At 43.7% G+C, this 14,564-nt stretch overlaps 1 protein-coding gene across 10 annotated transcripts in view; it reads left to right on the forward strand.

The window, feature by feature from the left end:
• Positions 1-10,844: 10,844 nt before the first annotated feature.
• The window catches only part of ZMYM5 (zinc finger MYM-type containing 5), a 65,112-nt gene continuing 61,392 nt past the window's right edge, over positions 10,845-14,564 (forward strand). Inside the window, exons 1-3 of one of the 10 annotated variants that reach the window (XM_059684139.1) lie at positions 10,851-11,118; positions 11,957-12,029; positions 12,117-12,222. The gene's annotated coding sequence lies outside the window, so the exon portion shown is untranslated. Of the gene's footprint in view, positions 11,119-11,142; positions 11,331-11,956; positions 12,226-14,564 lie in introns of those variants that run through there. The other 9 variants (XM_059684140.1, XM_059684141.1, XM_059684142.1 and 6 more) reach the window with 9 other exon arrangements.

Consider the following 14,564-nt stretch of genomic DNA (forward strand, 5'->3'; position numbering starts at 1 on the left):
ATAATGTACATATAGGAAAAGAAGAGTAAGAATAATACTACATGTTTAAAGGCATATGAATCTCATCCTTATACATACTAAAGGAATAATTCTTAACTTCTTGGTTGTAATAAATAAATGTGGATTATTTTGAGACAAAAGAAAAAGAATTAAAATGCCAATAAATAAGTACCTATCAATAATAACCTTAAGAGTAAATGGATTAAATGCTCCAATCAAAAGACATAAGGTTGCTGAATGGATAAGATAACATGGTCTATGTATATACTGTCTATTAGAGACCAACCTCAGAATAAGAACTCACACAGTATAAAAGTAAAGATATTGAAGAAACTTTTCCATGTAAATGGAAATGAATTTTTAAAAAAAGCAGGGGGCCCTAACCGGTTTGGCTCAGTGGATAGAGCATCGGCCTGCGGACTCAAGGGCCCCAGGTTCGATTCCGGTCAAGGGCATGTACCTTGGTTGCGGGCACATCCCCAGCGGGGAGTGTGCAAGAGGCAGCTGATCGATGTTTCTAACTCTCTATCCCTCTCCTTTCCTCTCTGTAAAAAATCAATAAAATATATTAAAAAAAAAAAAAAAAAAAGCAGGGGTAGAAATACTCATATCTGACAATATAGACTCCAAAATGAATCCCATTAGAAGAGACAATAAAGGCCACTTCATAATACTAAAGGGATTGATACAAAAAGTGGATAGAACCGTGGTAAACATATATAGACCCAATACAGGAGCACCCAAATATATAAAAAAATTTAAGGGTGAGATCAACAGCAATACAATCACAGTAGGGGACTTTGTAACCCTACTGACATCACTAGACAAGAAAATCAACAAGGAAACAGCGACCCTATACAACACACTAGATCAAATGGATATAATTGACATTTACAGAACATTGCACTCCAAAGCTGCAGAATTATATATTCTTCTCAAGTGCACATGGGTCATTCTCAAAGATAGACTACATGTTAGGACACAAAGTAAGCCTCTACAGTTCAAGAAGATTGAAATCATATCAAGCATGTTCTCAGATCACAATGGGATGAAACTAGAAATCAACTACAATAAAAACACCGAAAACATTTAAACACATGCAAGCTAAATAGCATGTTATTAAACAATGAATGGGTTACCAATGAGATAAAGGAAGAAATAATGAACTTTCTGAACCAAATGAAAATGAACACACAGCAATCAAAAATCGATGTGACACAGCAGAAGCAGTCCTGAGAGGGAAATTCATTGTGTTACAGGCTTACCTCAAAAATCAAGAAAACTTTCTAATAAACTGTCTAGCTAGCCCTACACCTTAAAGAACTAGAAAGAGAAGAACAAGAAAAGCCCCGAGTAAGTGAAGGAAGGAAATAATAAAGATCAGAGCAGAATGACACAGAGACTAAAAAACACTACAAAAGATCAATGAGTCCAAGAGCTGGTTCCTTGAAAAGATAAAGACTGAAAGAAGACTGATGACCTGGTCGGGTGTGGCTTAGCATTTGAGCATCAACCTAGGAACCAAGAAGTCAATGGTTCAATTCCCAGGCAAGGCATATGCCCTGGTTTCGGGCTTGATCCCTAGAGTGGGGCCTGCAGGCGATAGCAAATCAATGATTCTCTCTCATCATTGATGTTTCTATCCCTCCCTCCCCGTTTCTCTCTTAAATCAATAAAAATATATGTTTAAAAAAAAGAAATGAAAGAGGCAAACTAACAATTTACACCACAGAAATACAAAGGATTGTAAAAATATACTATGAACAACTATATGCCAACAAACTAGACAACCTGGGCAAAATGGACACATTCTAAATGAGCGGTTCTCAACCTGTGGGTCGCGATCCCTTTGGGGGTCAAACGACCTTTTCACAGGGGTCGCCTAAGACCATCGGAAAACACATATATATATAATTACATATCGTTTTTGTGATTAATCACTGTGCTTTCATTTGTAACAATGAAATTGGGGGTCACCACAACATGAGGAACTGTATTAAAGGGTCGCGGCATTAGGAAGGTTGAGAACCACTGTTCTAGATACATACAATCTTCCAAAACTCAATCAGAAAGAATCGGGAAACCTGAATAAACCAATATCAATTAATGAAATTGAAGCAGTACTAAAAAAACAAAACAAAAAACCTCCCAGTACACAAAAGCCCTGGACCGAATGACTTCACAGGCGAGTTTTACCAAATATTCAAAGAAGTAGTATCCATCCTTCTCAAACTACTCCAAAAAATTCAAGAGGAGAGAAGCTTTCCAAGCTTATTTTATGAGGCCAGCATTATCCTAATTCTAAAACCAGAAAAAGACACTACAAATAAAGAAAGTTACAGGCTAATATCCCTGATGAACATAGATGCTAAAATCCTCAATAAAATCTTAGTAAATCAGATTTAGCAATATATTAAAAAGATCATACACAATTATCAAGTGGGATTTATTCTAAGGATGTAAGGTTGGTACAATAATTGCAATTCAATAAATGTGATACAATTTGGCCCCTGTTGCTCAGCGGTAGAGCATCCACCCATGAACCAGGAGGTTGCAGTTCAATTTCCAATCAGGGCAAATGCTGGGGTTGCAAGCTCAATCCCCAGTGACAAGTGTGCAGGAGGCAGCTTATCAATGATTCTCTCTCATCATTGATGTTTCTACCTCTCCCTCCTCCCTTCCTCTCTGAAATTAAAATATATTTTAAAATAAAAATGAAAAATAAATGTGGTACATCATATAAAAAAATAAAGGATAAAAATTACATGATCATATCAATACAGACACCAAAAGGCATTGGACATAATCTAGCATCCATTTTTGATAAAAATTTTAGCACAATGGAAATAGATGGAACATACCACTTATAATAAAGGCCATATATGACAAACCTATAGCTAACATCATACTCAATGGGCAAAAATTAAAAGCATTTCCCTTAAGAACAGGAAAAGCACAAGGATATCCACTTTCACCACTCTTTTTAAAAATATATATATATTTCTTTATTGATTTCAGAAAGGAAGGGAGAAAGGAGAGAGAGATAGAAATATCAATGATGAGAGAGAATCATTGATCGGCTGCCTCCTGCATGCCCTCCACTGGGGATGGAGCCCGCAACCCAGGCATGTGCCCTTCCTTGGCTGGAATCAAACCTGGGACCCTTTAGTCCACAGGATGACGCTCTATCCACTGAGCCAAGCCAGCTAGGGCTCACCACTCTTTTTGTTTGTTTGTTTCTAAACCTCACCAGAGGATATTTTTTCTATTGATTTTTAGAGAGTGGAAGGGAGATTGGGAGGGGATGAGAGACAGAGGAGAGAGGAAGAGGGAGACATCGCTGTGAGAGAGACACATGGATTAGCTGTCTCCAGCGCGCAGCTAGACCAGGACTGGGGATCAACCCACAACCCAGGTATGACTCCTTGACAGGAAATCAAACCCATGATTCTTTGGTGCACGGGCAGTGTGTGGGCTGAATCTCTAACCACTGAAAAACACCAGCCAGGGCAATAAAGAGTATATTTTTTAATGTTCTCACTGATTTTATTTATTTATTTTATTTTAAGTCTTTCTTGTTGAAAGTATTACATATGTCCCTCTTTTCCCCCCATTGACTCCTACTGCCCCTTCACCTAGCTCCCCCCCACACCCAGTCCTTCACCACCTTATTGTCTGAGTCCATGGGTTATGTGTATATTTATATATGCACACAAGTTCTTTGGTTGATCACTTCCCACCCACCCACCCTCCCGGCCTTCCCTCTGAGATTACACACTCTGTTCCAAGCTTCCATGTCTCTGGATCTAGTTTGTTCATCAGCTTATTTTGTTCATTAGATTCCACATATGAGTGAGATCATGTGATACATGTCTTTCTCTGAATGGCTTATTTTGCTTAGCATAATACTCTCCACGTTCCTCCAGGTTCCTCCATGTTGCCTCAAAGTGTAAGAGGTCCTTCTTTTTTACTGCTGCATAGTATTCCATGGTATAAATGTACCACAGCTTTTTTTATTCACTCATCTACTGACGAGCGCTTAAGCTGTTTCTAAATCTTAGCTATTATAAATTGTGCTATTATGAACATAGGGGTGCATACATTCTTTCTGATTGGTGTTTCTGGTTTCTTAGGATATATTCCTAGAAGTGAGATCACTGGGTCAAATGTCAGTTTCATATTTAATTTTTTGAGGAAACTCCATACTGTTTTCTATAATGGCTGCACCAGTCTGTTTTCCCATCAGCAGTGTACTAGGGTTCCCTTTTCTCCACATCCTCGCCAGCACTTGTCATTTGTTGATTTGTTTGTTTTTTTTGTTTTGTTTTGTTTTTATTTATTTTTTTATTGCTTAAAGTATTACAAAGGGTATTACATATATATATTACAAAGGGTATTACATATATTACATATATTTTCCCCCCCTGGCCTCCCCTACCCCCCAGTGTCTTATGTCCATTGGTTATGCTTATATGCATGCATAGAAGTCCTTCAGTTAATCTCTTACCCCCCTCCCTCCTGCCCCCCAACCCTCCCCGGCCTTCCTGCTGCAGTTTGACAATCTGTTTGAGGCAGCTCTGCCTCTGTATCTATTATTGTTCAAAAGTTTATAATGGTCTCTATTATCCATGAATGAGTGAGATCATGTGGTATTTTTCCTTCATTGACTGGCTTATTTCACTTAGCATAATGCTCTCCAGTTCCATCCATGCCATTGCAAATGGTAAGAGTTCCTTCTTTTTTAGAGCAGCATAGTATTCCATCGTGTAGATGTACCACAGTTTTCTAATCCATTCATCTACTGATGGGCACTTAGGCTGTTTCCAGATCTTAGCTATGGTGAATTGTGCTGCTATGAACATAGGGGTGCATATATCCTTTCTGATTGGTGTTTCTGGTTTCTTGGGATATATTCCTAGAAGTGGGATCACAGGGTCAAATGGGAGTTCCATTTTCAGTTTTTTGAGGAAACTCCATACTGTCTTCCATAGTGGCTGCACCAGTCTGCATTCCCACCAGCAGTGCACGAGTGTTCCTTTTTCTCCACATCCTCTCCAGCACTTGTCGTTTATTGATTTGTTGATGATAGCAAGTCGGACAGGTGTGAGATGGTACCTCATTGCTGTTTTGATTTGCATCTCTCAGATGATTAGTGACTTTGAGCATGTTTTCATATGTCTCTTGGCTTTCTGAATGTCCTCTTTTGAAAGGTGTCTATTTAGGTCCTTTGCCCATTTTTTGATTGGATTGTTTATCTTTCTTTTGTTAAGTTGTATGAGTTCCCTATAAATTTTGGAGATTAGGCCCTTATCAGATATGACATTGGCAAATATGTTTTCCCACACAGTGGGTTTTCTCGTTGTTTTGTTGATGGTTTCTTTTGCTGTGCAGAAGCTTTTTATTTTGATGTAGTCCCATTTGTTCATTTTTTCTTTAGTTTCAAGTGCCCTAGGAGCTGTATCAGTGAAGAAATTGCTTCGGCATATGTCTGAGATTTTGTTGCCTTTGGATTCTTCTAGAATTTTTATGGTTTCCTGTCGTACATTTAAGTCCTTTATCCATTTTGAGTTTATTTTTGTGTATGGTGTAAGTTGGTGGTCTAGTTTCATTTTCTTGCATATATCTGTCCAATTTTCCCAACACCATTAATTGAAGAGACTGTCTTGGCTCCATTGTATGTTCTTGCCTCCTTTGTCAAATATTAATTGAGCATATTGGTTCGGGCCGATTTCTGTGCTCTCTATTCTATTCCATTGATCTATATGTCTGTTCTTGTGCCAGTACCAGGCAGTTTTGAGAACAGTGGCTTTGTAATACAGCTTGATATCTGGTATTGAGATCCCACCTACTTTGTTCTTTCTCAGGATTGCTGCAGCTATTCGAGGTCTTTTTTATTCCAGATGAATTTTTGGAACGTTAGTTCTAGATCTGTCAAGTATGCCGTTGGTGTTTTAATGGGAAGTGCATTGAATTCATAGATTGCTTTGGGTAGTATGGACATTTTAAAGATGTTGATTCTACCAATCCATGAACACGGTATGTTTTTCCATCTGTGTATGTCTTCCTCTATCTCTTTTTTCAGCATCCTGTAGTTTTCTGAGTAGAGGTCTTTTACCTCTTTAGTTAAGTTTATTCCTAGGTAGCTTAATCTTTTTAGTGCGATGGTAAATGGGATTGTTTTTATAATTTCTCTTTCTGAAAGTTCACTGTTGGTGTATAGAAATGCCTCAGATTTCTTGGGGTTCCTTTTTATCCTGCTACATTGCCAAATTCATGTATTAAGTCTACTAGTTTTTTGATGGAGTCTCTAGGGTTTTGTATGTATAATATCATGTCGTCTGCAAATAAGGACAGTTTTACTTCCTCTTTTCCAATTTGGATGCCTTTTATTTCTTCTTCTTGTCTAATTGCAATGGCTAATACTTCCAGTACTATGTTGAACAAGAGTGGTGAGAGTGGGCATCCCTGTCTTGTTCCTGTTCTTAGGGGAAATGGTGTTAGTTTTTGTCCATTGAGTATGATGTTGGCTGTGGGCCTATCATATATGGCTTTATTATGTTGAGGTATGATCCTTCTATTCCTACCTTGCTGAGAGTTTTTATCAAAAATGGGTGTTGGATTTTGTCAAATGCTTTTTCTGCATCAATTGATATGACCATGTGGTTTTTTTCTTTCAATTTGTTTATGTGATGTATCACATTTATTGATTTGCGGATATTGTACCCTCCTTGCATCCCTGGGATAAATCCTACTTGGTCATGGTGTATGATCTTTCTGATGTACTGCTAGATCCGATTTGCTAAGATTTTGTTGAGGATTTTGGCATCTATGTTCATGAGGGATATTGGCCTGTAATTCTCCTTCATTGTGTTGTCTTTACCTGGTTTTGGTATTAGGGTGATGCTGGCTTCATAGAATGAGCTTGGAAGTGTTCCTTCCTCTTGAATTTTTTGTAGTAGTCTGAGGAGGATAGGTTTTAGTTCTTCCTTGAATGTTTGGTAAAACTCCCCTGTGAAGCTGTCTGGCCCCAGGCTTTTGTTTGCTGGGAGCTTTTTGATGACTGCTTTAATTTCTTCCATCATTATTGGCTTGTTGAGATTTTTAAAATCCTCTGGATTGAGTTTTGGAAGATTGTATTTTCTAGGAATATGTCCATTTCCTCCAGGTTGTCTAGTTTGTTGGAGTAGAGCTGTCCATAGTATTTTTTAACAATCATTTGTATTTCTGTGGGGTCTGTTGTTATTTCGCCTCTATCGTTTCTGATTTTGTTCATTTGGGTCCTCTCTCTTTGCTTCTTGGTGAGCCTGGCTAGAGGTTTGTCAATCTTATTTATCCTTTCAAAGAACCAGCTCTTAGTTTCATTGATTTTCTGTATTGTTTTTTTGGTCTCTATGTCATTTATTTCTGCTCTAATCTTTATTATCTCCTTCCTTCTGCTCACTCTGGGGTTTTCTTGTTGCTCTCTTTCTAATTCTTTGAGTTGTAGAGTTTGATGATTTACTACCATTTTTTCTTGTAGAGCTATAAATTCAAGGCAGGGTCAATGGGGAGGTTGTGGCACCACCCCCTGTCACGCACAGAGCAGGGCCAATCAGGCGGTTGGGGAGCTCCCCACTGTCACACACAGAGCAGGGCCCATCAGGGGGTTGGGGAACTCGCCACTGTCACTCACAGAGTAGGGCCAATAGGGGAGTTGGGGCACCGCCCCCTGTCACACATAGAGCAGGGCCGATCAGGGGGTTGGGACGCTGCACCCTGTCACACTCAGGGCAGGGCCGATGGGGAGGTTATGGCTCTACCCCATCACACACAGAGCAGGGCCCATGGCGGGGGGGTTGGGGCGCCGCAACCTGTCACACACAGAGCCGCAGGGCGATCAGGGGGTTGGGGAACTCCCCCCTATCAAGCACAGAGCAGGGCTGATCAGGGGGTTGGGGCGCCTTCCCCTGTCACGAACAGAGCAGGGCAGATAGGGAGGTTGTGGCCCCGCCCCCTGTCACACACAGAGCCGCAGGGCGATCAGGGGGTTTGGGCGCTGCCCCCTGTCACGCTGATCCCAGCCGGGAGGCCTCGCGGCTCTGCTGATCCCAGTACTGGGAGGCCTTGCGGCTCCGCTGATCCCGGTGCTGGGAGGCATATTATCCTTTTACTATATAGGATAGAGGCCTGGTGCATGGGTGGGGCCGGCTGGTTTGCCCTGAAGGGTTTCCTGGATCAGGGTGGGGGTCCCCACTGGGGTGCCTGGCCAGCCTGGGTGAGGGGATGATAGCTGTTTGCAGCTGGTCACACACCCTTCAGGGTAGGGGTCCCCACTGGGGTGCCTGGTCAGTCTGGGTGAGGGGCTGAGGGCTGTTTTCAGGCTGGTGGGTGACTGAAGCTCCCAACTGCTCCTTTTTTTTCTTTTTATTCTGGGCCAGCTTTAGCTCTGGCTCCAGCTCTGAAGCCTCTGCTGCTGAAAGCAGGTATCTGGTTTGTTTGGGTTCTATAATCAAAACACTGTATCAACTCCAGCTCTAAGATCCCGGCGGGCTGAAAGCAGGTTTGTGGGGTTTTGTTTGGCTTCTATATTTGTAACAATGTTTCAAACTACAAGCTCAGAGGCCGGCAAGGCAGGCGGGGAATGTTGGTTTCCTCCGTCACTGAAGCAAGCAAGCCTCATGTTAGCTTCAACTGCCTGGCTGCCGGCTGCCATCTTGGCTGGCAGTTAATTTGCATATCTCCCTGATTAGCCAATGGGAAGGGTAATGGTTGTACGGCTAATTACCATGTTTCTCTTTTATTAGACAGGACTAGAGGCCTGGTGCACAAATTTGTGCACAGGTAGGGTCCCTGGGCCTGGCCAGTGATCAGGGCCGATCAGGGCCTGCTGGCTGGAAGGGATGGGGGAAGGACTGCGGGAGGTTGACTGGCCAGGGGGAGGGACCACAGGAAGTTGGCCCTGGTCCCCTCTCTTCCAGCAGTTTCATTCCCACTGCCGCCGCTCCCATGTGCTGACAGTGCCAGCCGCACTTGTACCCGCTGATGGTGTGGAACGATTGGGGCCGGCACCAGTAGTGGGTGTGAGTGGGGCCAGTGCTGTCCGTGGGTGCGAGCAGCAGCTGCTGCCCCGATCACCCCTCAGGAGCAGGGGAAGGTGAGAAGCCCTCAGGGTGGATGGCAGTGGGCGATTGGGATTGGGACCAGCAGCGGGTGCAAGCGTCTGCTCCAGCACTGGCTATGGGTGTGAGCTGGACTGGCGCTGGCAGCTGGTGCGAGCTGGGCCATCACTGGCAGCTGGTATGCAGGAGCAAAGAATTTTCAGTAACCACCAGAGTCTAGCTTAGCCGTGGGCAAACTACCAACCCGTCAGGCTTGGGTTGCAGAACATTGCAGGAGGCCTCGGCTCATGCCACCTTCTGCGGTCAACGTGGCTACTGCCCCTGTTTATCTTAATATAAGAAAATGTATTTAGGAAATGAATTTTGTGTGACATTCAATTTATTGAAGTATATATTACCACAGATGAACACTTTCTTTTCTAAAAATCTTTATTGTTGAAAGTATTACAGATGTCCCCCTTGTTTTCCCCACTGACCCCCTCCACCTCCAACCAACCCTCCTAGGTCTTCACCACACTGTTGTCATGTCCGTGGGTTATGCATATATGCATATAGATTCTTTGGTTAATCTCTCCTCACCCACCCGCCCACCCCTGCCTTCCCTCTGAGATTCGTCAGTCTGTTCCATGCTTCTGTCTCTGGATCTATTTTGTTCAACTGTTGTCTTAAAATTTCAACATTCTCTGATAATCACCATTATCAGGGAAAAGAAATGTTATCAATTTTTCATCTTTGAAGAGTATCAAATTCCAGAGAATAGTTAGCAAGGCAGTACTTCCGAAAATGCATGACATGTGGCTACTTAACCTAACAATTTAAAGTTTCTGACAGCCCTTACTTTAAATTATATCTACAGAGCTTTTCTCTACCAACTTAACTTACCTGTGGCTTTGCAATTACAGGTGCTTAACACAAGAAGGATGACTAGAATTTAAAACAGTTATGAAAATGTTGGAATTACGTTTTGTTGCTTCATTTATTTCTAACCAATAATTGAGGGCTGGTAATAAAATATTGGTGACATTAGCAATGTCCATGAAATAAAGCACTGTGTATACAAGAAACCTAGGACTCTCAACCTATGAACATGCTTTTGTCTTAGATGATTTGCGTCTGTTAACTCAATAAATCTATCTTTATCCTAAGTATTCAGAAGTAATCAACTGGGGCTCAATCTGTTTTTTACTTAAATGGTGTTATCTGTGTTTCAAGACATGATCAAATGGTGTTCGACCAACTTCCATTAAATCCCACTCCGCCGCTAGGGGGAGACGCAGGCGGGCGGCAGCGGCACCCAGAGACCCGCAGCGGGACCGGCTCCAGTGGCGCCCCCAGGGCCTCCATCTTGGCCTTGGGGAAGGGAGCGGTGTCTGGGTCTCCTTGCCGTCTCCAGTCTCTGGGCCCCACACGGACGCTGGGAGCAGGCTGTCCCTTGGGCGAACGGCACAGCGCGGCGCAGCGGAGTCAGCCCGGGGACACGTCGCCCAGCCCCACAGACCCGGTTCCGAGTGGTCCCGACAAGATGGAGGACGCCGTCTCCTCCCGCGGCGGACTGGACGCCCGGGCCCGAGCGAGGGCAAGCGGCCCGGCCTCAGTGTCTCGGACTCTCCGGACACAGCAACTTCCTGCCCATAGTCCAGGGATCGAGCTCTTGACCAGGAGGCGGCAAAACACGGTCCCTGACAGGCCCGACCGACCAGGTTGGGGCGGGGCAGGAGGAAGGAGGTGGCCGGGAGGGCTGGCGGGGAAGCGAAGCCGAGGGTGGGACCGATGCATGATGGACAGCCTCACGGGCCATCCCTTCTAGGGATCCCTGAAGGAAGGCAGATGTAGCCAATGGACGCGCCCCGGGCCGGACCTCCACTGCAGCCATTGGGAGCCTGGGAGGCAGGGCCTACCCCGGCCTGGCCGCGCTGTCGCCGCCTCCCGCTCACACAGCGGTAACCCCGCGACTGCCTGGAGTGGCTGGTGCGTTCGCCCTGGGGAGTGGGTCGGGGAGGGGGAGCCACAGCCAGAACCGGTGAGGCTCATCTCCGCGGTCTCTGCATTCCTGGCCCGCCGACAGCCTCCAGAGGCTGAGATGGGCGAGGGAGGCCTCCGGAGCCTCTCACCGGCCCGGAACTAACCGCTGCGGCGCGGCTGCTGTCGCCACTGGGCGTCGGGCCCAGGGGACTAGTCGGGTTCCGTGCGGCCTAAGGGCTGCGGGCTCGCGGGCGAGGCCAGGTGGGCCGGGTGAGGACGCCGGGCAGGGACGCCTCTGGCATTTTCCTTTCTGTCGGGGGAGCGGTTGGGGAGGGGCGCCCGGTCCTCCCTCTCTCCCTGGGCTGTGCCAGAGCTTGGTGTCCCCAGTTTTGTGGGCGACGTTCCGCGTCCGCTCCAGGGCCTGCTCTGCGCTCCCCTTAAGTTCTTAATGGGGCGCATTCTCGTGGCGGACGGGACGGGGATGGGTCACAAGTCTCGGGCCCAGGGCAAACGCTCACAGCCCTGGGAGATTTCAGCTCTGTGGCGACGTCTGCAGCCCCTACCCGGGCGCCCGGAGTGATGCGGGTGGGTCCTTTTGGGAGGTAATGCCATTATTCCATTTCCCTTGCTGGCGTCAAAGCAGCGTTTGCCCCGCTCGCGTCCTTTGAGCTGGCCGGGTGCCTCCGCCCCCCATTCTGTACTTTGAGGGAACAGACGCAGCTCTGTCTGGTGGTGCGATACCAGTTTTTAGATTCTGGTTTCCCTGCTTCACTGGGGGATGGGGAAGGCAAAAGAGCCCTGAACGCCTTTCTTCTATGTCCCCCTGCAGGGTAGGAATTGTACAGCGTCCAGGTTGGCTGTAACTAAACCGTTTTTCATCGTTTCTCTCCTTCTAGGACCAGGAATTACTTTCTGGCCAGTCTGGTGACGCTTTGGCAGAAATTAAGAAGGAAAATATCCCCCTTAAGAGTAATTTAACCCTGCTTTTCTGTTTCATACATTGAGTGCAGTAGTACAATGTTGTTCTGTGTGATTTATCTTTCTGTTATCTTGAAGGCAAAAAGCTAATTGCTTGGATGGACCCTGTCACCAGAGCCCTGCCAGGCAAACACCTGGGCAAGTACCACTGATATTCTCTAAAGTTCCAAAATAGGACTTAAAGGTAGTTCTATTTTACAGGTTTTGTATTTAATATTTTTTTCTTTCCAATGAATACAAACATTTCTTTTTGTTTACTGTTGGATTAACAAGATCTAGCTCTCCTATTTTGTTTTAAAGTTCATGTAAAGACTATTTTTTGTATGTGTCTGTCTTTCATTTGAGGAAAATTTATTTTTATGTACCCTTCTGGTTCCCAATCAGCATTACATCAGGAGGTAGATAGTCTAGTTGTCACAATTCATAGTTCCAAGCTCGACCACTGAATTGATAGTGACCACCAGATCCTTCCATTATGAAATGAATGTTTTTTCCTTGTTACCAGAAAGTAATCTACTTGGTGTTCATTTAAAAAAAAATACTTTTATTGATTTCAGAAAGGAAGGGAGAGGGAGAGTGGGAAAGGAAGGGAATGGAAAGGCACAGGTGTACTCCGAGGAGGTAGAATGCCTTTTTGCAACTTTTAAAAAGCACATTTTAAAAAACTATGACACCAAGATATACATTTAAAAATGATTAAAATGGCAAGTTTTATGTTTTACATATACATTTATATATAATTGTTATGTACATTTTTTAGACGTAATGCTGTTGCATACTTAATAGACTACTATACAGTGAAAGCATAACTTTTATTTGCACTGGGAAGCCAAAAATATTGTGATATTTGCTTTATTGCAGTGGTGTGGAACTGAACCCTCAATATCTCCAAGGCATGCCTATAAAAACAACTATGAGATGAGATGTTACTATAAGTAACTAAGTATAATTGGGCAAAGTATATATATATATATATATATATATATATATATGCTTGTGTTAGTTTTTATCTTTACCCCTAAGTAGACATCCTGTTAACTTTGCAAGGGGTTTATCCATTACTAGAGATTTGTATTTGAGTCCTGCTTCAGTTTCTTCCTTTTTGTATAGTGGTAGTAAAATTTTGTATCAACCTTCTCTGTGTAGATTTTTCTTTGATTTTACATTAATTTTCATTGTATCATACAAAACTAAATTCAATTAAACATTAATTTGTAGATGAATGAGATACCACAAGTTATGAAAATGTTTAAGATTAATTAGACAATTGTTGAAATCCTAGGATATAGGCCAAAGATTTGTCTAAATACTGTCTCATGCACAATGATATAACATTGTTTGCAGTCTTTCATACGGTCCAGGCATGTTCAATTATTTCAGTAAAAACCTTGGAGTCAGCCCTGACTGGTTTGGCTCAGTGGATAGAGCGTTGGCCTACGGACTGAAGGGTCCCAGGTCCGATTCCAGTCAGGGGCATGTGCCTTGGTTGCTGGCGCATCCCCAATAGGGGGGTTGGGGGGGTGCAGGAGACAGCTGATTGATGTTTCTAGCTCTATCCCTCTCCCTTCCTCTCTGTAAAAAATCAATAAAACATATTAAAAAACAAACAAACAAAAAACCCTTGGAGTCATATATTATCCCCATTTAGTTTACAGTTTAGAAAACTAAAACTCACTGTCACCGCTATTAAATCCATAATGTTTTCTCTGTTTTTGAATAATATTTTAGAAATAGTAGAAACTTTTCTGTAGTCTTATGTTTATGGAATTAAGAAACTGTTAGATGGTTAAATTAAATACACAATGGCTTTTAGTAGTGGTTAACTTTTATTATCTGGGATTTTGAAAATAGGTGAATACTTAAACTTTTTTCCTTTTTTAAAATATATTTTTATTGATTTCAGAGAGGAAAAGAGAGGGGAGAGGGAGATAGAAACATTAATGATGAAAGAGAATCATTGATCGGCTGCCTCCTGCACGCCCCCTACTGGGGATCGAGCTGGCACCCCCCCCCCGCCCCCCCCCGCCCCCCCCCGCCCCCCCCCCGCCCCCCCCCCCCCCCCCCCCCCCCCGCATGTCCCCTTGACCGGAATTGAACCTGGGACCTTTCAGTCCACAGGCTGACGCTCTATCCACTGAGCCAAACCAGCTAGGGCTTAAACTTTTTTCAGAGGTAGGTGACTGCAGTGAGCTGAACATAAAGAAAGAATGTCCTTTGTATTTTCATTGAGAAGATTGAGGTAGGTCCTAGGACATAGCAGCCACAAGAGTCTACTGTGCAATTGACTATAGCTCTTTTCCAGAAATTGTTCTTTTCTGTTTTACATTTATTCAAATGAAGAAAGGACTGAGAGTTCGTATATAACAGTTCTTATATTTCATAACTCAGTTGAGGCTAAATTATTGCCTCTTGTCTTTGAAAATTAACCACATACTAAGTTTACTGAGGAAGTGTTGACCATGATCCCAATTTTTGTGTTTATTTTGTAACCCTTCTATACTGGTCTCTTAGATTCATTATTTCTGC

This window comes from Myotis daubentonii, chromosome 2, assembly GCF_963259705.1.
Source record: "Myotis daubentonii chromosome 2, mMyoDau2.1, whole genome shotgun sequence".
In the NCBI taxonomy this organism is placed as follows: Eukaryota; Metazoa; Chordata; class Mammalia; order Chiroptera; family Vespertilionidae; genus Myotis; species Myotis daubentonii.